Source organism: Ooceraea biroi, chromosome 8, assembly GCF_003672135.1.
Source record: "Ooceraea biroi isolate clonal line C1 chromosome 8, Obir_v5.4, whole genome shotgun sequence".
Classification (NCBI taxonomy): domain Eukaryota; kingdom Metazoa; phylum Arthropoda; class Insecta; order Hymenoptera; family Formicidae; genus Ooceraea; species Ooceraea biroi.
Window position 1 is genome coordinate 14,513,404 of NC_039513.1, and position 25,722 is coordinate 14,539,125.

Consider the following 25,722-nt stretch of genomic DNA (forward strand, 5'->3'; position numbering starts at 1 on the left):
CGGGACAAACATGCATGCTCATATGCGTATCTTTTTTTGTCCGTTTTAAAACCGTTTATTACCATATACGAATGACTTCAGGATTCCAGAAGAAAAAAAAACGAGAGAAATAAATTATTTAAACAGTGACAGGAGCAGGGGAGGGTGCAGCAGCTTTAAAACCAGCAGGAACCTAGCTGAATTTCTGGAATTTTTATCTCGTCATGATTGCCTCCGCATCCGCTCCTTTCTGTCACCCTATTATAATATCATTTGACGCGCACATTAAATTTACGATTATTTAACAGATAACTTAGCAGATATTTAACATTTAGCACAATTATTGTCGATTGTTTTAAACTTTATGGAATGTATTTCATGTGTCGTTCTTAAATAAAGTTCTTTTATATAATTTCTAATTAAAAGATTCCCTCAATAAAAAGAGGATAGACCTCTTATTATTATATTATATTTCTGACACCCGTTACATAGGAGGCATCTACGCGTTACAGGCGGTATCCACCTGCCAGACTTGAACCGGTAACCCTATTCCTCCGATATCTGGAATCTACAACCCTCTCTCTAGACGAGGAAACGTTCTCCATTTTCGGTGCCTGGCCCATAGAGAAAAGGAAGCCCCTTGTAAAACGAAGTTTATGCGTCCTACTAGCTACGAGTCCACGGCGAGTTAAGCCTCTTAAATCTTGGGCAGCGTCGGTTGCGCCACGCCGTTGCACCTTCTTTCACTCGACGATTCTCTGTATAAAGATCTTCCTCGAGATTTGAAATTTTTTCGAAGGAAGAAGATAAGATTCATCGAATAATATGTCAAGTTTTTATGTGTAGAATCACGATTATTGTAATAGTGATGATCTATCTCTCAAAAATTATAATGGAGATTTTATCGGCTTTGTAATGCGTACATCATAAATTATTTTTGTGTATAATATTGAAGAAATATAGGCTGTATAATCAGTTTTTATTAATTGAAAACATTATGCGCGTATGTGAATTGAATCAAAAATTTATTCACATATGCGTCTTATAGTCTTTCATTTTCAATAAAAAAGACTTAAACTAAAAATATAGCCTAAAATTATCGAACGATTCATTTACCGCAGTTTATCATACATATTCCATTTTTGCGCAATTATATAACACGATGACGGAGAACCAACGAGAGAACCGATAGGACTTGGCGACATCCGCGCACGTCTCGAGCCGATAAAGTTTCGGATCGTTTTCCGGTCGTTGGAGAGCTCTTCCGTCATCCCGAAATCGCCGATCGTCTGCCAGGCGCTGCTGTTAACCGGGCTTTTACGATCTTAACCGAAAGTACGAAGAGAGCGAAAAGGAAAGAAACGAGAGGAGACGAACGTAAGGAGACATTTCCGTGCCGTTGTTTGTATGCCGTTTGCGATAGCGGCTCGTATACGGTAACGACTCCTTCGTGTTTCCGGTATGCGTGTTTCGCCATCTTCTTTTCGCCTCCGCTACAAAGGATATCATTCCATGGCAGCGACGTTTTCCGTGTCTTAACCGGAGAGCTTTTCCATTTCACTCGTTCAGTAGTAGTCTTTCGTTCAGTATTTCTCACGACACCTTATTGCAATTAGTTGACGATCATAACAAGAAGGAGCTGAGACATTCTTCAGAAACTGATCTTTCCGTAATTTTTGAAAAGATTTGTCTAGAGAAAATAATTTTTTGTTGAACAGAATAAAGAAGACGACATATGCCATTTTACGAGCTCAAAAAGTAGCCTATCTTCAGCCTTGTGATACCGAAAGTGTTATGTAACCGTCTACTTTGCGTTTACTTTGCTCGCAAGATCCGTGGGCATACAATTGATGGGCTAGATAAATGTACAGGGAAATACACGAGAATAAGCGCATCGACAATCGATTTGTGTACGTCATTGCGGTAAGAGTGCAGCACGCCGAAAGATTGAAAACTCTCAATAGTTACTGTACTTTCAGATTACGCTATGCGAGAATGCATACATAAATACATACATACAAAAAAATATATATATGTATATGTATGTATGTATGTATCCCCACAACATTATATACATATACAAGATAAAACTCAGATGTCTCTGTTGGATGCGTCTCTCCGGATCTTTTTGGAGGTTCTCCTCACGGCGTCAAACGCTCATCTATTTACACTTTATCTGTTGCACCGTGATGCAACGTATTCGAGAGGCCGCACCGGTAAAACCAACCTTTGAAGAGCCTTAGAGACGAGATAAGTTTCTAAAGGGGCCGGTTCTCTCTCTCTGACGCGCCACTCCATTCCGGAGTGCCGTACACATCGGGGATCGGAAGGGGATTTTTTTTCCCCGCGTGTGGGTGCACGCGCGTGTACGTGTGAGCGTGTGGGGCGAAAGTAAAAAAGCTACGAAGAACCCGGTGACTCGGTGTTCAGGTCAGTTTTGTGCCAGCTGCGTAACACTGTTCGCTGGAGTTGCGGTAACACGTGACCGGTAACGACGACGCGATCGTGCTCTTTCTCGAGATCGGTTACATCGCGATCCTGGAAAAGTGTACGCTGCTGCCAGAGCGAAAGGGAAAAACACTCGGTGCGTATACAATTTCACGTGTAGACTAATTAGGGTCTAGACTGATTTTCGTCTTCCATTATGCGCGACGTATCTTTATCGTGGCTGCACCATTGTCTTATGATTCTATGATGGTAAAAGCCATCAAGATTCCATAGAGAGTAAATAGTTGAGAAATCGTGCTGCTGATTTACTCACGATCGTATCTGGACGCTGTAAGGTACCGGGAATGAAATTTTCTATGTCCCGCATAACAAACGTTAATAAAGAGTGGCAGCGTTAACGCATTTACAATTAAACTAATCCTCTGTGATCAGGAAATATCTTATAGAAAAGCTAGAAGAAGTATTTTACAAACATGTTGCGTGTGCTACATGATGTAAGAGATAAAGATCGGCCAGCGTTGTTATTCAGTGCTCTAATGACGTTATCTCTGCAAAAGTATCTGAGAAACGCAAATGATTAATTCGCGTTTCTAGGTCCTAAAGATGAATAGATATAGACAACGTGTACTCTCTTTCACAGTGGGCGCAATTAAAACCTCTGTTAGAGCGTGGCCGCGCGGCTCTCAGCGATTCTCGTGTGTGGTAATCATCGCCATTATCTACCAATAACGTGCAATTAGACAAGCACTTGATTACAAGACGTAACTTGGCAGGAGACAAATGTACCTATGTCCATTACGCACTTTATATACATTCCCGTTGTGCAAGCGCGCGAGTGTGGGATGCACACAAGATATATCGGTGTGTTAAATGTCTCTTAACTGCGCGCTTACTTCAGATTACTCTCTATAAAAAATATTGCGATACATGCGGAACTTTACAGGTACAGATTAATCAGGTATCTTTATTATTATCGACATCGCGAGGTATTTTATAAAAAAACATTATTTATAAACGAAGAAAATTATAACATGCGCCCTAATATATAAATATATAATATATCTAAATAAAAAAGTGAATCTAAAATTAAATTTAAAAAATGAGAGGAAAGAAAACTTAAAGAATTTAATAGATTGTTTGCTGTTTATGTGTGTAAGTGATGTCATCTCATACACATGTCGAAGATACCGTTATAGAGTGGGTCAGAACTTTTCTTGCACCTGCAGAAGAGGCTGCTGCTTTTTTCATTCCCACAAATCCAACCCTCTAACCAAAATCATTAGAAGCACAACGTGCCACGAGTCGGATAGTCGGTTTCACAAAGAATTTTTGACGAGGTTTGCTACGAAGCGGGTTTCAGGTAGGCACTCGAACACCAGGTATCTGAAAAGCGGTCCTATGCACACACTTTGAAAGCGAGCCGTGAAAAGTTTGGGGGAATCGTGTGAGCGGGATACAGGTGCGTAAGAATCTCGGTGGAAAAAAATATCCTAAATCCCATAATGGGTAGGCGCCCTCCAATACAAAAAATACTGTAAGACGTAACCACTCCTTTCAACAGTCGACACTCGTAGAATGATTGATTACGAAGATCGAAGAAAGATCGTTTATTGTTAGGTGACTACACTTGTTGCTTCGCCGAGCTGTAAATTTAAAACGCAAGACGTATTTCTAACATCTCGAGATGCTATCGAGGCATTACGACAAATCATTGCGATAAATTAATTTTCGGAACAAAGATCCCCTTGCACGTCGAGTTTTCATTGCGAAATTTCAATGACTGATAATGGAAAACATTTTACGTTTCACGATTAGATTCACGCAAGCGGAAATTGTTAGTCGTAAGATCGCGACAGTGAAAGTCAATCTCGCTACGGAAAGGGTACACGACAACTCAATTACCTGACAATTACCTTGCTCGTGTCTCCTTTTTAACGGTATCGATTACAATTTCCAATTAGAGGCGCGCAGCGCACATTGCCTTTTTCTCTCGCGGTGTTAATAGAACCTTATTCTTTCGGCTCGCGTAGTCGCGTATCCATTAGCGACCCGGCTGCGGGTTTTATTGACTTTGAGAAATACTCGGTGAGTGAACGGAAGATAAAGGAAATCGTAAAATCTGCCTTTGCAACGTGGAACGCCTGTCTCGCGGTGAATATCTAATTCACGCTGCTTGTACGACGACTCTTGATTGACCTTTCTGTGAGCCAGCGAATAACCATTCCCCATTCGGCCATTCGCGAAGGAACGTAAGAATCGCATACACGCGCCGTAAGTGGCGAAACAGTCGTGGGACATCATACCAGGGATTATTTATTGCTTTGGGCGATCGTAAACTATGTTTCGTTGTCTAACGTCCACTACGTCCTGTTTCGCACTACGTGCTTCGTAATGCCGCCTACGTGCGCGCACGTACAACGTAATGCAGTCGATCAGCGCGCAAGTAACTCGACGCTGCCAAACTAACTGTTCACGGATTAATTGTGCGATATAGTATAAATAATTCTAATCACGTGACACTTAAGACTTGGAATGAGAAAGATTCTTGGCGTGAAACGAATTGTCAGTGAAAAATCGTTAAAGCTAGCTGCTTTTTCCAGTTTGCTTATCGATGTAACTATTAGAGGATGTACTATTAGAGTTGTGATACGCTTGGCTGTTTAAGCGAAATCAATTACGGCTGTCGACAGGCCTACCGGCATAATCCATCGGTTGTTATATACGCACCGCTGTGCGACGTCATCTCCGTAGGGTGCCATCGCCCAGTGGGCTTCCAGGTATTGCGAAACGCCGTCGGCGTCCAATCAGAACCGAGGGTCGTACACTTAAGCCCATGTCATTAGATTGAATTAGAATTAGTCTGGGCTCTTGCTTACCATGGAGGTGCAATCCGTTATCCTTAATCCATAGAAAAAAAAACCGCTGAGTCACTTATCGATATTGACATTTTCCCCTCCGTTTCCCGTCATCAAATTTGCTAAAAGAGATCACTGACATACCCAAGACGTAATGTGTGCATGGGCAATGTCTGAAAGCAGCGAAAACGTAAAATGCAGATATGAGGGGTAACGATCGATCGAAGCAACTCGACCATTCCATGGCAATCGATCGGTTTCCTGTACACTAATTAATTAATTAATTGTGTACTACACTTAGCTGCACAAATTGCATCAACAGGCGCTACCGCGGGGAACCCCCGTTTGCACCTAATTTCAAATTAATCGGAAATGTCTGCTATGTGGGCATCTGTTTTACCGATCTTGCAGGAAGAAAAGAGACAATATACCGACACGAATCAAGAATCTTTATCTGAAAAATTATTTTATTCCACTATTATATAGATATTCAAAAATGTTTTATTAAATTTAAATATCTGGTTAAAAAACATTAGTTTTTAAATTTGGTAATATAGCATTTCTATGGAGACATATCGAGAGATAGCTACTACCAGATGTCGCCAGCATTTAGTCCGCGAATGCAGCAGAGTAATGAGACCCGAGTAGAAAACGCTGGTACCAGGTTCGATGCAGGCAACTACTTTAACCACATACTATCTTTAAATCATGAAACTATTCGGATTATAATTTTTTGTCCTGATACTCTCGTTTTTTCTTTAATATATATTTATTGATTATGTGAAATATTAATTGGGCATTATTGTTCGCTATTAATAATCATTAATTTTTCTCCCGTTTGTAAACTTGTAATTATCATTAAAATAAACACCTCTCGATACATTCACGCGTATACACACACGTTTATAAACATGCACCACTCATGATCGTTAAATTCGGAAATAAAATAAAACTAAAATTATTAATACACAATAATAAAAATTCTTTCTTTACGTTATATACATATAGTTTAAATATTTATATGATGTTTGCTCAATCTGTTTTTGCAAAAAAGATTTTACGTGTGTATCCATGAAACACGATGTGCACGTATGCTGGCGCCAGCTACTGACGGGTGTCACAAGCGTCTGCCGAAATCTCGCGTGGTGGAAAAGCGTCGGTGCGGTGAAGATCAGAAAAAAGAGTGGTGGGTATTAGAGGGTGGTAGGGCAGCGCCGTGAAAAGAGGGTGGAGTTTCACCGCGCAACGTGCTCGAACCATGGAAGAAGTGGGAAAAACGGCCAAGTCACCCGCGCGTGCCTGATTTTTTTTGTCCTATCGCTATCTCGCTCACTCGATGGGGCTACTAGGCGTGGTTTAAAAAAAGATTTAGCGGCTCGCGAGGGAGAGGTGGAGTCAGCGACGCGCGGAATTCCAGAATTTCACGAACTGCGACGTCGCGTGGAAAACGTCGGGGCGTCCATCATCCTGGTGGGGATAGAGAGGAGAGAATTCATAGTCGTGGTGGGTTTGGTGGAACACGCGGCGGTGGCGGGCGTGCGGTCGGCGAGGAAAGCGCGAAGGGGAAACTATACCGCTCCGGGCAGACCGATCGAGCTCGACAACGGCTAGTTCAAGCGCGCGCCAACTCTCTTTCAAGATATTTCCTTGTGTTTGGCCCGTGTCATCTCTCTGTACATCCGTTTTGTTGTAAACGTACATATACAACAACAGTACCAGCTAGAGACAATATGTTGAACGATCCTGAAGACTGCACGAGATTTTCTACATGAGAAACGTTTTCTTTGATGTTTTCGTTATGAAGTCACATGTCTCTCAAAAGCTGAAATTACTCAGATATTTAACTCGGAGGATAGAATAAGGAATTATTGAACCAAAAAAATGTGTGTGTCGTGGAAGTGTTAGAAGTGTCAGTCGGATGGAAGTTCAAGTGCTCGTATCGATGTAGTTATGATTCTGTGCGCAGGGAAGATTGTCAGGGAATGTTTGAATGCGTGGCATGCATAGCAACAATGTGCGCTGTTCCTTGGTTCGTATGTCAATATTCTTTCGTACATTTGATAGGTGCTGGGTTCTACACATTGGCAGAAATTTGTTGGGCTAATACACATTTAACGCTAATGGTCCCTTCAATAACATAACAATATTACAATACACAGTGACAAATAATGTGAAAGAAATATCCATAAACCAAATAAAATATTGGTATTATCGTAACAGTTTTGTTTAGAGAGAGAATATTTAATATTGATAAAACCACTGCGCTATATTCAGTCGTAAAAGAAATCGGCCGACGAAATGGAGCCATCTGATAGAATTCGAGAGTAGGTTGTAAAATAAACAAAGAATACGAAAAATCTTTTTTTTCCATACTTTACTTTCCTCTAAATTGGACTCTAATGTAACGTAGTTGTACTAACGTACATCGTAAAGTTGCTCATATGCAGTCACGATAACTAAATTATCAGTTATAAATAAACCGTACAGCAAACACTTGGCGTTAATGACAGTAACATGCGCGATAAGAGTTTTCCAGCATTACTCAGTTTAATGCAACGAATATCTCAAGTTTCCATTATAACTTTGGCAAATCGATTTATGCTTTTCTCTGATAACGATACGACGTCGTAAACGAATAATTAAAAGCACCTACAACAGATACGTGGACAAAGAATTATTGAAAAGGAATATACAATAGGATCATTACAAATCGTGCTCTACAGGTTAAGTCCACCAAATATAATCCACCAGATTGATTCTGCAAAAAGGATTTGCAACAAACAAAATGTTGTTTTGCTTATCTTCGGGTTAACGGATCTGTTCTATTCGCACAGTTGGCATATTCGCAGCGTGGGTAGCGCGTGACGCATGCTGGCGATGTCGGAACCTTCTGCTCCCCACCTTCGAATTCGATCTATCCTCCCCACTGCGTTCGATCCCCTACCGGTGCTCCTGCAATGTACCGGACGCGACAAAGATGGTGAGATTCGCGTGTCTCCGGCTCGAGCTAAACGGAACACGTGCCGCCGCGGTGGGGGCGGAGGAGGAGCGAGAATAGCGGGAAAGTGGGGGATATCGGTGCGCGACGAGAGGGGCAAGCCGATGGCTCTCACCCTCGCACTTACCACACCCCTTCCACCAACCAGTAGAGCGCGGTTTCTCCCACGTTAGCAGCACTAACTGACGGGATTTTTGTTACGCTTGGCCGAAGTTTCCGCCGTGAGGTTGGACGCTGGTGCCGTCTAGCGGCGATCGCGCAAAGTTCCAAGGTCGTCTGAGTGGGGGAAGAATACGTGGTGGGGACACGAGGGCGACGAGGGGGAAAGGGTGGAGGAGGAGGACGCGCTTTGGTGGGGCAAGTCCGGAGAACGTACTCGACGAGGATGGGGACATGCGGCTCTCAGGACGCGCAGAACATCAGAGTGGGTTGAGAAGGACGGGCGCCTCTCTTTCTCTCTATCTCTCTCTCTCCCTCTCCCTCCTACCGCCTGTCGCACTGTCCCTGTTTCTTCCGATCACTTTTCTCACTTCCACGCTTCTCGCAGAGAGGCAGAGAAACAGAGCTCGATGGCGGGGCGAGAGCCGGCTTACTACGCGGCGGAACGCTACCACGGCGCTCAGTCTTCAGCGATCAAACCGCCAGGCAGTGTGGACCTTCCTGGAGCAATCTCTTCTTCCATTCGTCTCGCTTCTCTTCTTTTTTTCTGATCACGGTGACGACAATCGACAGATAAAACGCAACAGCTATTCTACTATCAGTCGACTCAACGGTTGACTCATCAGCGATCTCAACTTTGGAGATCTCTGGTTAAACTTACACCGATATCAAGAAGAACTTCAGAGATAAGAAATGGTCAACAGTTCGGTGCGCAAGTTTGATGTGAAGATAATCGAAATCCGGATAGGTCTTCAGAATACCTTGTGGATGGTCATTCGGGATACGTGGGAAATACATTCACATCATCAGCAGTGAAGAACGGGTTCAGAAGATGACGAACAAATCGGAGTTAACAGATGTTGAAAGTTTGTCGCGAAAGTGGTTACCATTCTACGTTTTAGAAGATGAACATCACGAGAATACAATTCACCACGAAGAAATCGAGAGCGAGAAGCTTCGAGGAAACGGATTTGGCGAATACAATTTTTCACGCGAGAAGGAAGGATTGTATTTACGAAGATAGGTGCGCGCAATGACGCCAAAGTGCAACCGCATATACGATTTCAGCGGATAACACGAAAGTTTGTGCTGCACTGTGTTAAACCACGTGGTACGCTAAATCGCGTGAGTCACCTTCTCCATTTCCATTCACGAGCGTGATGATTCGTGATCTGAATGGTGCATAAAATCGGGATAGAATCATCCAGATCCCAAATGCTCACACTGTCCACGCAGACCGTTCAGGAACGTTAAAGGTGCAACGTAACAGTGACCACAACGTAAGATTTCGTGGTATCGTGCTAACGTTATCCAACCAACGGTTAAACCAATGAAGAGAGGCAGACCGCAGAGAGGCGCAACGAGAGAGTGTAAAAGCGGAAAGTGTAAAATGTAAAAGTGGTATAAAAGTGGCATGAAACTGCACCACGACGTTTGCAAGTCCAAGTTTCGAGCAAGCGCAACGTCCACTGTAAATTGATGAACTCGTTACTCGCGGCCGTGTGATCCGCCGACGGCACTTATGATCCGAGACACTCAGTAATCAGGTAGACAAGTGAGGTAAGAAGAGAATACCCTCAATTATAATCCTGAATAAAGTTCATATCCGCTGATAACCATCATGTTGTCCCTGACAATCCATTTCTAAAAACTAACGGGAGTGTTGTCGCTATTATGATCGCGCAGCGAACGTAAAATCATCAGATTTGCGTTGCGCAGGATGTGAAAGACCTGAAGTAACATTCTTTGTTGTATTCGTACGCTACGTTTTCTCTAACTGAATTAATTAAAATTGAGCACGCTCTGCCTTTTGACACGTTAAACTGTGCTGAACAGCAAAATTAAAAAAAAATGAGATTTGCAGGTTTGAAATCTGTTGAAATATTGCGCTCTGAGCACTTTAATGATTGAATATTTTCTGCGTATGCGTATGATACAAGCTTCTTAAAATCCTTTGTTTCACATATATCATTTGCTTGGATTTCATATCCATATTGCGCAAGCAATGAGATTTTTTCATTAATATAAAGTATGTGATTTTTCATCTCTTGATGCGTTTTCGCCTCAATAAATGCTCATGGCGTAGTGTCCATAAATGATACATTTTTTCTCCCAGCGCTTGGTGCTTCAATCTATCCGATACTAAAAATCGGCTTTTAAATTCACCTGTTGCTGCGTTTTTCTCTGCAGCGGAAAAAAATGCAGTCGTGTTTATAGATATTCCTGTATTTTCGTGTTGCGAGAGTGTTCATACTTCATGAAACGTATCGGTACTTCCAAGGGGACGTTTGCTATCTCGCCGGGAGTGAGTTCCGCAAACAATTTTCAAGTGATCATGATTATTGAAATAGATCCACTTGTTAGGCAAACAAGTTGACCGCAAATGTCCTACGCTTTAGTGCGCCTTGAGAGTCCACCTGTGGAACACGTGAAGGATTTCGCATGTCGGAGGTCGGTAGTGACCTGCTACCGGAAAATTCGTCAAATTTACGAAAAAGAAAGGCACGTGCCACGTTACAGGTAGCAGCATCCCAGGGTCGCATTGTGTGACGGGATAGTGCGGTTCTACGAGTCCGTGCCGCTCTTTGGAAGATCTTAATCCCGCGTTCGAGAGAAACCCGAAAAGTCAAGTGCTCCATTGAGCTTGCCGGAGTCAGACGTGTGCGTGCCTTGCGAGAAGTTCACGCTTTGGCAGAATGATTTGATCTTTAAGATCTTTGACACTCAAAGTGCCTTTGCATTTGTCTCAAGCTGTCTAGTCTACAAATGCTTTTGCGTGGAAAATGCTATTTCATGAAATTTTTATGAGTGGTTACGTGAAAAAAAAAATGCTATTAAACCTACAGAGCTTTATGTTTCTGCGACTGTAAAATCAAGCCGTCATTTATTTTTTATATCTTTGGATTTTTAAGCTGGGTATCGTACATTAGCATTAGCTGTTGAATTTTTTTAGCTTTGTCGTAGTAGCCGTATTATACAAGTAACCACCATTCATTTAACGAAAAATTTTTTAAATCTTTTCATGTGATCTCAAATTATTATTCTCTATGCAAATTATTAGTGTGCGATTTGTATTTTATGAATATCGGATTTCGTTGTAACTATCCATCATGCTATTAATCGGTCACACGAATATATTCTTCAACGAATTACAAACATTTCTCAAGTATATACATTATAGGCGTGCATTTTTAAGAATAACCAGTGAAGAAACATTGAGACAGAAAACGAGGAAAGAAACGGACGATCACGAGATCTCGATTGAATGACGTATCAAGGAGAATACTAATCGCACGCGATCGAGTCGTTAGAGACGGATATCGCGATAATATTTCATAGTGGCCAAGTTCCCTGTTTGCGCAAGACTGTGTAAACGGACACACATTGGCGATCGTATTTTTATTTTATTAGAGAGGCCAAGCTTAGTCTGTATAAATCATTGCTAGTGCTTTTCAAAATCACACGAAATTCTCGCGGGCCTTCTCAATCCGACATGAATATTAAATATCTTTTTGAATTAATGTTATACCGAGATGGGAATAGATCTCTCAGAATGTCGAGAAGAGATTTTTGATCGGGAGTGATCAACAACCCGCTGAAAGTGTCGACCTTTTCGCGTCAGAATCATCGTATCAAGAGTCCAGAAGCGAACGTCTTACTCTCAGCCGTCGGATCCACAGCGCGCTTAGTCACTTTGATTTCTCGAAGGCGCAATTAGTGCTGCGCAATGGAAATTATACGGCAACTTGCGCGCTGCCTTTCCCTTCCATTCCTTTCAAGCGGGCCTTGAATTAAGAGCTTAGATCTCCATTCGTCCTGACGGATCGGACGTAGCAGAGATGAAAAGTTGTGCGGACAAAAAGAGAGACATTTTCACGTAATGTGGACACCGGTCAGAAGCGTAAGAAGTGAAATGCAGACGTGACGCCACGCTAAATGCTTTTTTTCATACGAGTTTCGTGATACTCGAACACGCTATCTCATCAGAAACAAAGGTTTCATCCAGTAGACAATCGTAGTAACGGCCCCTTTAGTGGCTCGGAAACGAAGCTGTCCGTATAAGCTGCGGTTTGGTACATAGCCCCGAGGTCCCTTCTTTGGGCCTTATAGAGGCCATTATCCGATCGTGGAATTTGAGATCTGGCCCTTTCAGCCGCGCGTCAAATTATCCTTGAGCACAATGCGCCCGTTGATTGATATCTTCAGTCGTTGCTCCTACAACGCAGCTCGCTCGTGTTCTCTTCCTCCCGTGTCCTCTCCTCTGCCCGGGTGCTCCTTCCTTCCCTTCTTCTCTCTCTCTCTCTTTCTCCGCCGATGTCTTTTTCCTTTTAACCTTCTCTCTCAGGACCTCCTCGCGCAGCGGCCCCGTACAAAGCCCAGGCCCCGAATACTTCTACTCGCGGACTCACGCACAGCCCTTCCACTTGATTTATTCTAAACCCCTCTCTCTCTCTCTCTCTCTCTTTCCCTTCCTCCCTCTCTAGCCCCGACATCAAACTCGTTCCTCCAGCGTCGAGAAAAAATGATCTTACGAAACTGGAGAGCGCCTCGCAGTATTGTGGCCCTTGTGCTTTACCTCGCATAGAATTCCTACCTTCATGAAGAGATCGTTATTGTGCCGCGGCGCGTCGCGCTCTCCTCTCGCCGAATTTATTCAGCGCGAAGTTAACCCCGCGCCAACGACGGGGTAACTTCGCGGCTGCGTTTCGCGGATCGATCGCTCTTTGTGTGACGCGATCCGACCCGACGACGGCTGTCACCGATACCGGGAGCTGATTTATTTAATAATGCCGCGCGGGTATTTTCAGCCGTCCGAACGCGCAACGAGTCCTGATCAGTTATCCGATACTTGGCGATTATTGGAATAATAAACGGACGCAGATATAACTCCTTAATTGCGCTATTCTCACGTGTTTAGCGAGTGACCTTGCTGCCATAGTGGAAGTGGAAGTTTCACGATAATCGCGCGCGCGCATCGGGGTGTCCGGCGCGCTCGGCCACGATTTTCCCCCGTGTCCTAATCTAAACTTCGTGAGTTAGGGATCAGCGATGGAAGAAACGAGATATCCGTATCGGCTGCAGCTGCCGGTGAAATGTCACGTCGTTCCTACGTCGCGCCACGAAAGCGACACTTTAATCACCGGCAATTACGCACGGTCGAATTAGGTAATTACCTTACGTGCCCGCGCGCGCAGCCAGGGCGCCGGAGAGGACGGGGGAGGAGGGGGTGAACTCGTTTATGTCGTTACTTAGTCCGTTTTGGTTCGGAGTTAGTGTAATTAGCGCAAGACAGGGTTGTACGCGAGCGCATTATGCCGCCGAGCGCATTATTCGCCTCGGAAACTCGTGTCTTGCCGTTACCCCCGTTACGCTTTCCCGCACCCGCTTCTGCTTACGTCATGCCGATCGTCGCGAACTTTCCCGTCATTAGCCGCGCGTTGCCCCGAAAAGAGCGATTTCTAGTCGGCGATGAGCCGCGTTACTATGTTGCGGAAAACCGCGAGCTAGAAGCGGAAACAACGTGCGACCGTAGGAATTACATGGCGAAGCTAATATTGTCAAATACGAGAATCTGTCACGTAAATTGGGTCTCGTTCAAAAATGTCTCATGGCCAATAGTAGCTGCACTATATATAATATAGGATTTCTCTCTTCACTTGAGTCTTTAAGTGAAGGTGAGGTTGGTTCGAAAGAAGAATTTTGTACGTAAAAGTTACAAACTGCTTCGGAAAGATTGACAGACACGGATGGGCGAAATTTTGCAGGACGGAATTTTGCGCGTTCTTCGCGAAGCAATCTTCAACCGATGAGGAATCCTCCGCGAGTTGCCGAGTATTTCCTCGCTCGTATGTGTACCCGGCGACTCATGTACTCATTTTTACGGGCGTGCATCGACGTGTTCCATTGCATTTCGAACAGTCGAACGGACGCCGAACGACCGGAAGAGAGTTTTCCGCGTCGCCGCCGCTAAAGGCGGGTTCAGAGAGGATTTTCCTCGCTTTTCCACTGGCTGCTAGCGTAACGAGGTTACGCCTTAAGTATTTGCTCGTCGATTTCACGACGATGGGGTCCTGCCACCACCGACGCCTGCCCCTCCCCCCTCCCATCCAAACGATTCATCGCGCGACTTCTTTTACCGTAACGTCTATATTTCGAGAGGTCGAAAATTCATCTTCTTTAAAAATGTTTTACGTGACTTTTCCGTCTTCGTCAAGATCGCGACCTCCATTTCCCATTAAACCTAACAAGTTTCAAGGCGATCCATAGTAGCCTCTTGAACGTGTGTTTTGTTGTAAAATCTACTTTATGTGATTCATCATTTGCGATGGAATAAAATTTGCTAAAAATTTGCTTTCGCAGCTATAATATAATTCATCTAAATATTTTACTTAATATAATAATGAGAAATGAGAAGAGATACAGACATTCGCTAACATAGTGATAAAAAAACAATGCACTTGGGATGAAGTTTGGAGTTAAACTATCTCTTTTCTCGCTTCTGCAACAGTGAGGTCGAAAACGTTACAACAAACTCGCGCACGATAATTTCCTGCCTCTTTTACGATCTTAGTTCTCCTGTCTATTACAGTTGAACCTCTCCTATTTCCAAGATAGCGACGTCAATTAGCTAGGAGAGCAGTGTTATTCGCTTGAACACTTGTTGGTATTTTACATAACCATCGTTACGTTGCATCATCGTTATGTTACATAAAACGTGAATCAATGTTAGTTATTAAACTCGCAATGATATTGCTCAGCAACGACTAGCGTTTCAACATTCGCGTAATTTTCTTTATCCTACTACTAAATTAGACACAAACAAAAGATCCTACATTCCAAGACAAAATAAAGCTTATAAGATAGGAGAATATGCACAAAAGATAGACAAAAAAAGTTTACAATAATACATATACTTAAAAACTAGAAAATATTATAAATTTGTAAATTATGGTGTATTTTTCTCGTCTTTATATTCGACAGAGACTTTCCTGAAAGAGTATTTATAATGTTACGTCATTCCAATCCGATCCGAATTCCATAGAAGAAGGGATCGGTGTCGAAGGTACTATTGATTCCTCACAGGTGTGTCAGAGGTGTTATCTATTCTATTCTACCTACTTTACCCTTCGATTTTCTGGGTATACCCAGCCAATAGCTCGATACTTTTAGGAGGGAAGTACGATCCCGCTTCAGGTCATGCGTAGCGTATAAATATTGTGCACAAATAAGGGCGGGCTATGCTAATTTATAGGATTTTTATGAAAATCGCGTTTATACCAAGGGGTTACGCATGAGGATGCAAAAGAGCTCGGATAATCATCCGACTTCAAACTTTTTCTTTGTGGGAATCGAAATATGGTGCAAAGATTTAATAAATCATAATATATATACAAATTTTGTTCTTTATTATTTAATTTTCATAAATTTTCGTCTTTTTTATGTTGATGCGCTTTAGAAGCATGATTAAAAATTTGAAGAAATAAAATAAATATAATAAAAATAAATATAATAAAACAAATGGTGACATAATTTCATAATTTATAGAGTGTATTTTTAAACATCTTTCATTTACAAACGTTTTATAATGTGACAATAATGGGACTCTCATTAGAATAGAGGTAAAATATTCTAGCAGTCTTCGAAACGTTATCGTTAGAAACTTCGTGAGAAAGTATGCGATGGTCGCTTTATGTTAATAGATGAAGAAAAAGTCCCTTTGGGAATCTTTCTCATGGGGTTGCCAAGGAATATTAATAGATTCCGTACCCTCATCATTCTACCAAGCAAGGACCGAATTTTCGTGTTAAAGGGTTAAGAGCCACCCCGAGCCATCTGTGTGTCCTCTGACTTCTGTTCTAGGTAGCAGTGAACTTTGCTGTATTAGCTTACTTGACGTTAATATGCCAGCACTATTATCCAATAATATATGTAATGTAGCAGTCTTAAGTAATATTTATTCGAAAGAAAACGACGCAGCAGGATTGAATCGATTCCAAACAATGTTAGCAACACACACACACACACACACATAAATAATATATGAGAAAATATATAAACTAAAATGATATGTTAAGAAAATAGAGTACACCATGGATCAAACATAAAATTGAGTTTTGATTGGAAATTTCGATGAAAAGCATTATCGAATAATATCGCGCGAAAACGAGATCACATTCTTGTTTTAGTTAATACTGTTTTCGTTCTGACAAATATAAATTTCCGTTTTCAAATACTCACGAGAAATTATTAAAATAGAACTTGATTTTTCACATCGAGTTGTATCTGATTAACGAGTAAATTGGTTTTGCAAGATCAAATATCAACGATACCAGCACTGTGAGTAGCAATGAATGTTTGAAACATGCGATGTTTGAATTATAATTGTAATGATACAGTACTCGATTCCCTTCTTTCTCGGATTACATTTATTTATTTGTAGATGTATAAATGCACTCGCACTTGTGTGCGTCACCAAATCTCTCGTGATTCGCAAAATAAGTAGCATTGACAACACATTCATTAATATTAATTACTATTATACTGCACTGTCATATGTTGAGATCACACTATTTTATTTTCCCTTTGCCTTACAAAAAGGGGTTCGAATTAATACCTGAGCCGGCTGCGAGTTGGAGAACGATTGGAAGGGTCCGTGGAAAATCGCGTGCAAAAGTTAACTAAGCTAATATAAAAGTTGGATTGGCACCGATTGAAACAAATTTTGAATTTCAAGGTGTGACACAAAATATGATTCAACGGCCATCTCAATTATTTTAAATTATTTTAACTCGAAAATCAAAGTTTACTTGTACCTTTTCTATCGATTAAGATAACGATATGGCTAAAATTCGTGATTTCGATAAATTATGTTAAAAAGAGAAATTATAATGCAGTGATAAAGTACGTCAGTTATAGCTTGTCATTTAATACAAATGCCACAAACACACCATAAATACTTGCCGAGCCTGGTTGATCTGCATTTTATTGTTAAGTTGCGAAAGTTTAAAACCTGTTTCACGAAATGACATGATCGTCGGGATTTTAATCCATTTCTCTCTTCTTGTTTTAGATTCGAAGTCTGGAAAGAAGATTGCAACTGCTCAGTGACGCAATCGGTAAGATGCTTCGAGGACCGTTACGCCGTAAGCTATAACGCAATAATCTGTTTTAATAAGAAACAAGATCCACAATAAAGGCGCTGCTTCTGCACACTGTGCAACACTCAATATTTTTTAAAAAATAGATATGCCGCGCGCTCGTAAAACCTTATTTGACCGCTCTTCGAAGCGTTAGCTTGCAATAAAAATCCATACAGATTTCTATTTTAATCTATCTATCTCTGCAAAGTTCAAGATTCCAAGCTTTATGCAATCTACAAGTACGATTGTGCACACACTACTCTCTCTGCATACTCTACAATTACGAAATGTCCGCATTAAGCAAAGTCGCGCTGAACAATATTGCTGGGGAAGTCTAGGAAACGTTGCGCGTCGTGTCATCGACGCTATATCTCGAGTCGAATCAAATGAAGAATCCGGCAAGACGGTACGGCCCTGTCCACGGTGGGCAGATAGGGTATAATCATACCGAGTTTCGTATCTCGAGGGGGCCACGGGAAGATGGTCCAACATCTGCCGCTGCAGGGAATCTCTGCCCACATGCTGGCCGGCTCGCGCGCACGTACACGTACGTACACGGGCAAAAAGTGACGTAGGTCCACGGTGGGTCGTCATGTAAATTCATTCGAAACACATGGCAGGGCTCGGAGCGGTGTTTCTCTTGTGCGCAAAGGGTTTCGTGGAGAAATCTCTGATGAAGGGCAGGGCGCGCAGGAAAACGGACGATAACTTGGCGTGCTCTTACGGCACCGATATCTCGTACCTACGTTATGCGGATAAATACTGGGCGAATATCGGTTTTTTTTCGTCCTTCTTCGGTAACGCGATGTTCGATATTCTGGTCGTTCAAAAATCATCGCTATTCTTTTGTACTGTTTTTTTTCTTCTCAGTAAAACGTTGAACAATTATACGATACAAAAATCTGGAAGCTATTTTTTTAGAGGGGTGAGAAATAAGTATTAATTAGTATTAATTAGAATCGTCTTAAATATCGAATCCCTCTATAATATAAATAAAACATTTGCGTAAATTTATAATCCAAATGTGTTGCCGTATTGTGCATAACACAGCATAAAATATCGGCTTCATTTAAAAGCAGTTTACGGTATACCTGACTACGTTAATTGGTTACCACACATTATTTTAATAAATGTATGTATGCTCACCTTAGTGTTACATTCTTTACCGTCATTATATCAATTAGCTACAAATTTTATGTTAATTAATAAATATCCGTTTCTAACATCTCGTGCACTAACAGCTTTACATTATCGTTACACTCTCCGTACGTTGCGAGATAATAATTCCGTGCCTTTAATAATTCGTGTAGCACACACGGTCTTTTTTGTACTGTACTTTTCGCACGGTCGTTGGAAAAAGAGAAATTGATTGAAAGGAAAAAGAATCGTAGCGTCTACGTGCAACGTTGCAGAAATGGCTCTAATTAAAGTTCATTAAGCCAGTTGAACAATTATCATTAATTATGTACGTTGGCTGAACTCTTTAGACATTAACCGTCACGTTTACGAGCCGCTGAGTTTGTTCGATTTCACTTATATCAGTATCTTGTCCTGAGAAGAAAGCAAGCAGATGACACTCTGATATGACGCGGAATGTGCTCGCCTTCGACGCACGGCGTATCGTTCAATGGCATAATACCCGATACCTTAAACGAAATTAGAATCACATTTCAAGTAATTGCAAGTGAAAGACGTTTAATTCCGAGGAGAGAGCGTGAGAGATGAGCGAGCGCAAAAGCGAGAATGAGAGAACGTTGGTGACCGGAACGGCTCCCGAAGGAGATGTCGGCTCGTCGTCGTCGCGTCGTTCTCCTCTTTTTCTTCAGCGAAAGAGACGTCTTCGTCATGTTCAGCAAGCCAGAAGATAAAGAGTGGCAAGGGTCTTTTCGACGAGAGTCGATTTCAAAAAGCTCGTGGACGCGTCGCGCCGTGGCACGATAAAGATAACGATTTACGTTTGGCTTTATCGCCGGGAAGCCAGGGCCAATGACTCGGTGAACCAACCTCGTGCCTCGATGCCGTGATTTATAAGTATTGCGCACACTCCGCTTTCTGACAGCGTCGGAGCCAGGCGCTCCTAACGCGAAACAATGACTAATAACTAATTAACGCCGCGCATAATTGCGCAGCTATAAATCGTTTTCTTCGACGTTGCGGGTAATTTCGGGCATTATGCGCGGCAGCCATGTAAAATCAATCGTATCTCACAAAACAGATTTAATTTAATCGCGATTAATTCGTGCGACAAGTGGCGTAAAATTATTGTCACATCAAACAGTGGTTCCTATAATTAGCACAAGATGAGGACAGACAAATTTTGTTTGCATCGTCCATCTGTAGAGTGTTATTAATGTAATTTAACAAAATTGTAAGATGACATTATTATGTTATTTTAATATTGTTATTTTGAATCAATTATACGAGTTTTGATATGTTCCTCGCTATGTACGCAACTCCTCAAATTCGATTGTTGAAATTACGTTTGACGAGAAATAAAACTATCTCCCATAATACCGGTCGAGGATTATCGACCGGTTCTTATAAAAACAAATACAGCTAATAAAAGAGAATGGGAGATAACAGCTTGAATGAAGACTTTTATGATGCATTCTTGTTCGTGAAAACAAGATTCTGGCAAGGTTTGCACGGCCATGTGAGCCGCACGAAGTAGGCTGTATTTCTCCTTGAAATTTAACGAACCCTCTCGCAATGGGACACCATTAAAAAAATTCCCGAGTGTCATGTCGCAGGGCGCACGCAACGGTGATGGACGCTAACGAGTGGGAGGAGGGGAAGGGGAGCGAAGAGGGAGGAGAAGGCGCACAGGAAGGGATGTAGGGAGAAAAACGAGAAAAAAAGAGCGACGACATCGCGAGGCGTTTCACGCGAACTTATGCAAATGCAGTGCAACGCACACACATCGCGCAGTTAAGTAATGTTTATGGCTACGTACAGACACCATAATTTATAGTTCTTGCATTCCGGTAGGACCGCGGATAGGACGTTTTCAGATAAGAAACGGTAATAAAGGACCGCGGATCCCAAGCAGATAGCACCGCGTCTACTTGATGTAGACTGGGACCTCTGACTTGCTAGATATTTCTCGGCGATTTATTACAAGTTCCGCGTAGAAGTGCCATACGCCATTCGAGGTTCAACGTTCGAGGAACTGAATGGAAATTTCGATGAACCATAATAAAGCAAAGTATCACATAATCGGCAGCTAACACCAACGAATCTTTCTCCCAAATGCTTCCTGCGCATGAACGCGTTTGTGACTTGGGGGCGATGTAACATTCTTTTTAATTATGCCTATAGATCTTGTAAAATAGTAGTCGACATTAGAACAGTTTAATCTGTTCGATCTCGTTCACAAACGTCGCGCTCGCCGATTTCTCGACGAAGCAAGAAAGGCTTATCGCATGCGCGTGTAGACGGTAGTCTTTTAATTATTTAAAGCTGACATCGAGTGCACTCTCTCGCCGAAAAAGTTTCTGCCGCGGCGGAAACTCGAAAGTGCATTTCGTGCACGTAACGAACTTAAATGCTCAGAGCGTGCACGCCGGTTGCCCCGCGACCATTATCGAATCAATAAGTGGGGAGGGGAGCCAAACTTCTTGAATTTTGAACTGATTGTAGTAGATTCGTACTACCAGCTGGTTTCTCTCTTTCTCTCTCATTCCCTTCAGAGATCGATAAAGGATATCGATGATCCGTGAAGAAGTTATCACAACAACGCAAATTCGCATTAAAAATAATTTCAGATTCTAAAGATATCTCTTCATCCATCTCTATGTAACGTCACATCGAAAACTAAACGCAGAGAATAATGAAGCCACAGAAAGGCATCATCTGCCTACGAGTACCGCGATAGGATACTGTTAATTTAGCGTGACTATATTCTACACGCGCAACCGTTTCGACAGATTAGGCCAATGCAATCTTGATTGACAAACTGTTGCGGTGCATAATTATTATTCTCCACGCGCTACGGTGTGCTCGAAACCGCAAGGCACAACATAGTGTGTGCCTAAGGGAATCGATATTCTCAGGTTAATCGTATACGGAGGAGGAGCTTCTAGCGCCGATCGTCACATCTCCCAATTAAGGCCTCGAGATCATTAACGAGCAAAATAATTAGGCTCTAGGCAACTAGGCGGACGACGAGAACAACGGTTCGTTAGCCCGTCTTCCTTCTTTAGGGACCGTCGGCTATCGTGCTACATCTGGCAGGATGACGAACACAAAAAGCGGTAGAAGGCAAAAAGCACCTATTCTTTAGGTGGCGGCAAGACACGTCGTGAATTAATATGTCTAGCGGGAAGACTTATACACCGAATGCCTGCATGCGAAATCGTTGCGCTTGGAGGAGGCCGAGGTATGCCCGTAAAAGCGGCCAATTTTCAAAGTGAGTAATTGCCGGGATTCCTTTTTTGCCAGACCACCCGGTACGCCACGACCACCACGCACGGGAAGCGTGTCCCAGCGGCGAGAGATGGAAAAAAAGTTTCGCCCCGATTCGCGCGATCCTGTATAATCTCCTGTATAATTCGTACAACGAGAAACACGCACCATCGCACGCGGCCGGCGCGTCTCGCGAGCGGATCGTCGCGGAATATCGCGCGATCACCGATGGCCATCGGATTCGATCGGAGGCGACCCGTCCCGTGACTCGGGACTTTGGGAGTTAAAGCGCGCCGTTAACGAAACTTTAACGTCGGGTTAACGACGCGACACGCTGAGCCGGTAACCCATAAATGCGCGGATGCCCAGGGGTTAAAAGCGAGAGGGAGAGAGCTGGTGAGAGGGACGAAATGCGGGAAGGGGAGGGAGAAATCTGTGAGCGCCACCCTTTCGTATGCAAATCCCGGGACACCTGGAGCCAAAGGCCGCATGCAAATCGCCGCTCGGGCCATCTGATCGGGCAGAACCTCCGCCTCTGAACTGGTCTCTGCTTTTTGCGAGCCCCAAAAATCCCGCGTCTCTCCCATATTTTTTCGTGATGGTAGAGCGTTGCTGGGAATTCGGCTCGAACATGAAATTCAGCGCGAACGCGATCTCGTTGTAATTTCACCGGCGAGGCGTGTCTGCGTTTCATTAAATCCCCACGATCGAATGCATATTAACATTTGCTCATCATTTTCTTCGTCTCTTTGTATCAGCATAATCAGCCGTCGATTTAAAAATATCCGCTACGACGAACCATTCTTGATTCATTTCAGCCATTATCGATTTCCCGCGAGTCGATCGCAAATCGCTCGATCAACCGAAGATCGAATTGCATGCGCGGTAAACGCATAATAAATTGTAGCAGATACGTATCTGAAATGACTTGCCATTACGCGGGCTGGCCGATTTAAAAATCGGTGCGTTCCATCAGCCGCAGAAAAAAAATAACCCAACCGCTAATGTATTATAGGTGATCGTCCGACGGGCACGACATCAACATGGCGTCTCTCGTAAAGAACGTTCCGCAGAATCGCTTCGAGCCATTGATTAATATCGAGCGATTGAGGCTACCGTGAATCGTCCGTTAAAACGATACCACGCGAACTCGCTGGCGCGCGCGCGTGCAACCGTTTTTCCATTGATTTATTCCGCGCAAAAAGCAAGCGAGAAGCGCATTTATCGGGCGTGATTATCTGCAGCGGTAGCAGCGCGCCGTGGAATACGCCGCGCCCTATCGTAATCATTAATTGTCGCGCAGATAAATCGATTGCGCGCGTCTCTGCGCGCGACACGAGTAGTACCGCGCTCGATGAAACAGCATCAGGTAGAATTGAGCGACGCTGTAAGAAGAGCGCTGGATTTTATTTAACATGCCGCGTTCTTCCTCGTGAACGCGTCACGCGTGCGTTTCTGGTCGCCTTCGAAAGCTCGTAGCACCTTCGGACTTTTTGCGCTGGCGATACGCAATGTGCAGGATATTTCCGGGAGTCTATATTAATATTACAGTAATTATCATATTAACGGCGTTATTTTATGTGCAAAGGAATAGAATAGAGAGAACCGGGTCGTTCAATTTGTACGTGTGGACACGTGACAACGGGACTTTCTTAGTAGGTCTAATTTGCACAAGCTGGTCACCTAAGGATTCTGGTTGGTCAGTTAAGTCAATCAAGGCAGGATTGTAATTTCTAGTTCACAGTTCACGAGAAAAAAAAAACGTGATAACAGTTTTCGTTATCACGAAAAATATGCAAAGCCGTATATTTTAAGCTGCTGCGCTGAACCTACTCAGTTAATACGAAAATAATCAATGCCATTCAACATCTGGATTTGGACATCAATTGCACCGCGCGATTTCAAACGTGTGAAAAATAATTATGGCCTTATCAACGGCCGCTTAACTCGGTTTGATATCATGAAATCACCTCGTCGGTCAACTAGATTGCTGTCGAGCTGCTGGGTTGTCAGATCTGCCTCCTTCGTTTTTCTACCTACATCCCATTTATCTTTCACGATATGCTAATCGTATGATCGGATCTGAAGCTTTGCTCAGATCGAACGAATCTTCCAGTGCTCGCAGTATCCGCGACCAGTATTTTACCGCCCAAGTGTCGCTTCGATGCTTCCATGCGTCCGCAGGAGAAACGCGAAAGACTTCAGCCGCCACTTTTATACGACAGAAATTTCGCTTATCGCGCAATATTAATCGGGTTTGCCGTCTATTTGAAACTGAACAGCGCAAAAGAGATGTAGAGAAACCATTATCTATATCATAGATATAATATATTGATATAATTCTGCACTGCTACTTGTGTGACGGCAAGATAAAGAAAAGATCTTATTGTACGGTTAATAGAAAGAGAGAAATAGTCTCTCTCTCTCTCTCTCTCTCCCCTCTCTTCACTTGACTTTCCCCTCCTATTCTTCGCGTCTCTTCTCCTATCATTCAATCTGTTCGGTATCCTCTCCGATATCACCTACCAAGAGTGGCCGTGCATGTCAGGCGTAACGCGTGCACGCTCGGCAACGACGAAGAAGAACCGCCGCGCCGGTCGGCCATCTTGGCTGACATCATCTCGCGCGCCAAGCACGCAACCGCGAAATGCCGACTTGCTCGTTGCGATAGCGCTTTACTTTTTATTGCTCTCTTTCCCGGTTCTCTCTTTCGTCTATCCGCCGCGCCCTCTGCCATCGGTCTTTTTCCCTCCTTTTCCTCTTTCCTCACCACACACGCATTCGTCGACGACGACGTCGTGTGTATGTACGTTCGGTTGCGAAACCAAGCGAGACACCCCACCCACGATACATCTAAAATGGCGGGATTTTATTCGCGCTATTCGCCGATCGCGAACGGAATGGGAGAGCGAGGCGCGGTTTAACGATTTAAATCGCGAACTTGCCTGTCGTTCCTGCGAGAACCGTGGGAGAATCGTTTATCGATTATTGATGGAGATAAACATCGATGCGACGCGGGGAAAAATATCCGCGGATTTCTAAGCTATATATGTATGTATGTCACTTGGATATCTTGGATATCTGCAGTGGCGGAAAATAAATCATTGTCTAGATAGCGAATTATCAGAAACTTTGCTTTCGACGAGAATTTTTAATCGACTTTGATTGAACTCGTGTACCACCGGCTATTGTTGAAGGAGCTATGGTAGATTGTAAAAGGGACCTGGAATTTCGGATTTTATCATGAAAAATATATTGTTATTATTCGAATAAATTTCATCGATTTCTTCTGGAAAATTAAACGCAAGAAAATTAAACGTGTAAGAATAATTTAATTATGAATTAAAAGTGGAAGAATAAAAGATATATGATAAAAGATTTTGATCCTTTTCCTTTTTGTGAAAAATAAAATTATTCTACTAAGGTATATAAATGTGATTAAAGTTATTAAAATACTATATCCAAGTACGTTTATCCTGCCCGAGTTAACTTAAAATTTCTAAAATACCGTGTAGTCACCATTTTGACGAGCCAGCTTATTGATTAACTGATGGGGCTGAGTTATCGATTACCTAGTGGAACGTCAAATTAATGTGAGAATATAAAAGCCACGGTGACAGTCATTACGTAGTACGCGCACTGTCGCACGTGCTCGCGCATATTATTTCTTCAACTATAATATACGTTTCCATGAAAGCCTGTAATAATCGCCGATAGTCGACGGGCCGTTGAAGACGTT

General features: G+C 42.9%; 1 protein-coding gene and 1 long non-coding RNA gene across 3 annotated transcripts in view; one reads left to right on the forward strand and one right to left on the reverse strand.

Moving 5' to 3' along the window:
* Positions 1–25,722, reverse strand: part of LOC105284864 (UPF0489 protein C5orf22 homolog) — a 513,796-nt gene that overhangs the window by 128,163 nt on the left and 359,911 nt on the right. The window lies entirely within an intron of this gene.
* Positions 6,085–23,824, forward strand: LOC105284862. The gene is made up of 2 exons (XR_894941.3): positions 6,085–9,999; positions 17,510–23,824. It is a non-coding gene; the product is annotated as an uncharacterized LOC105284862 (long non-coding RNA).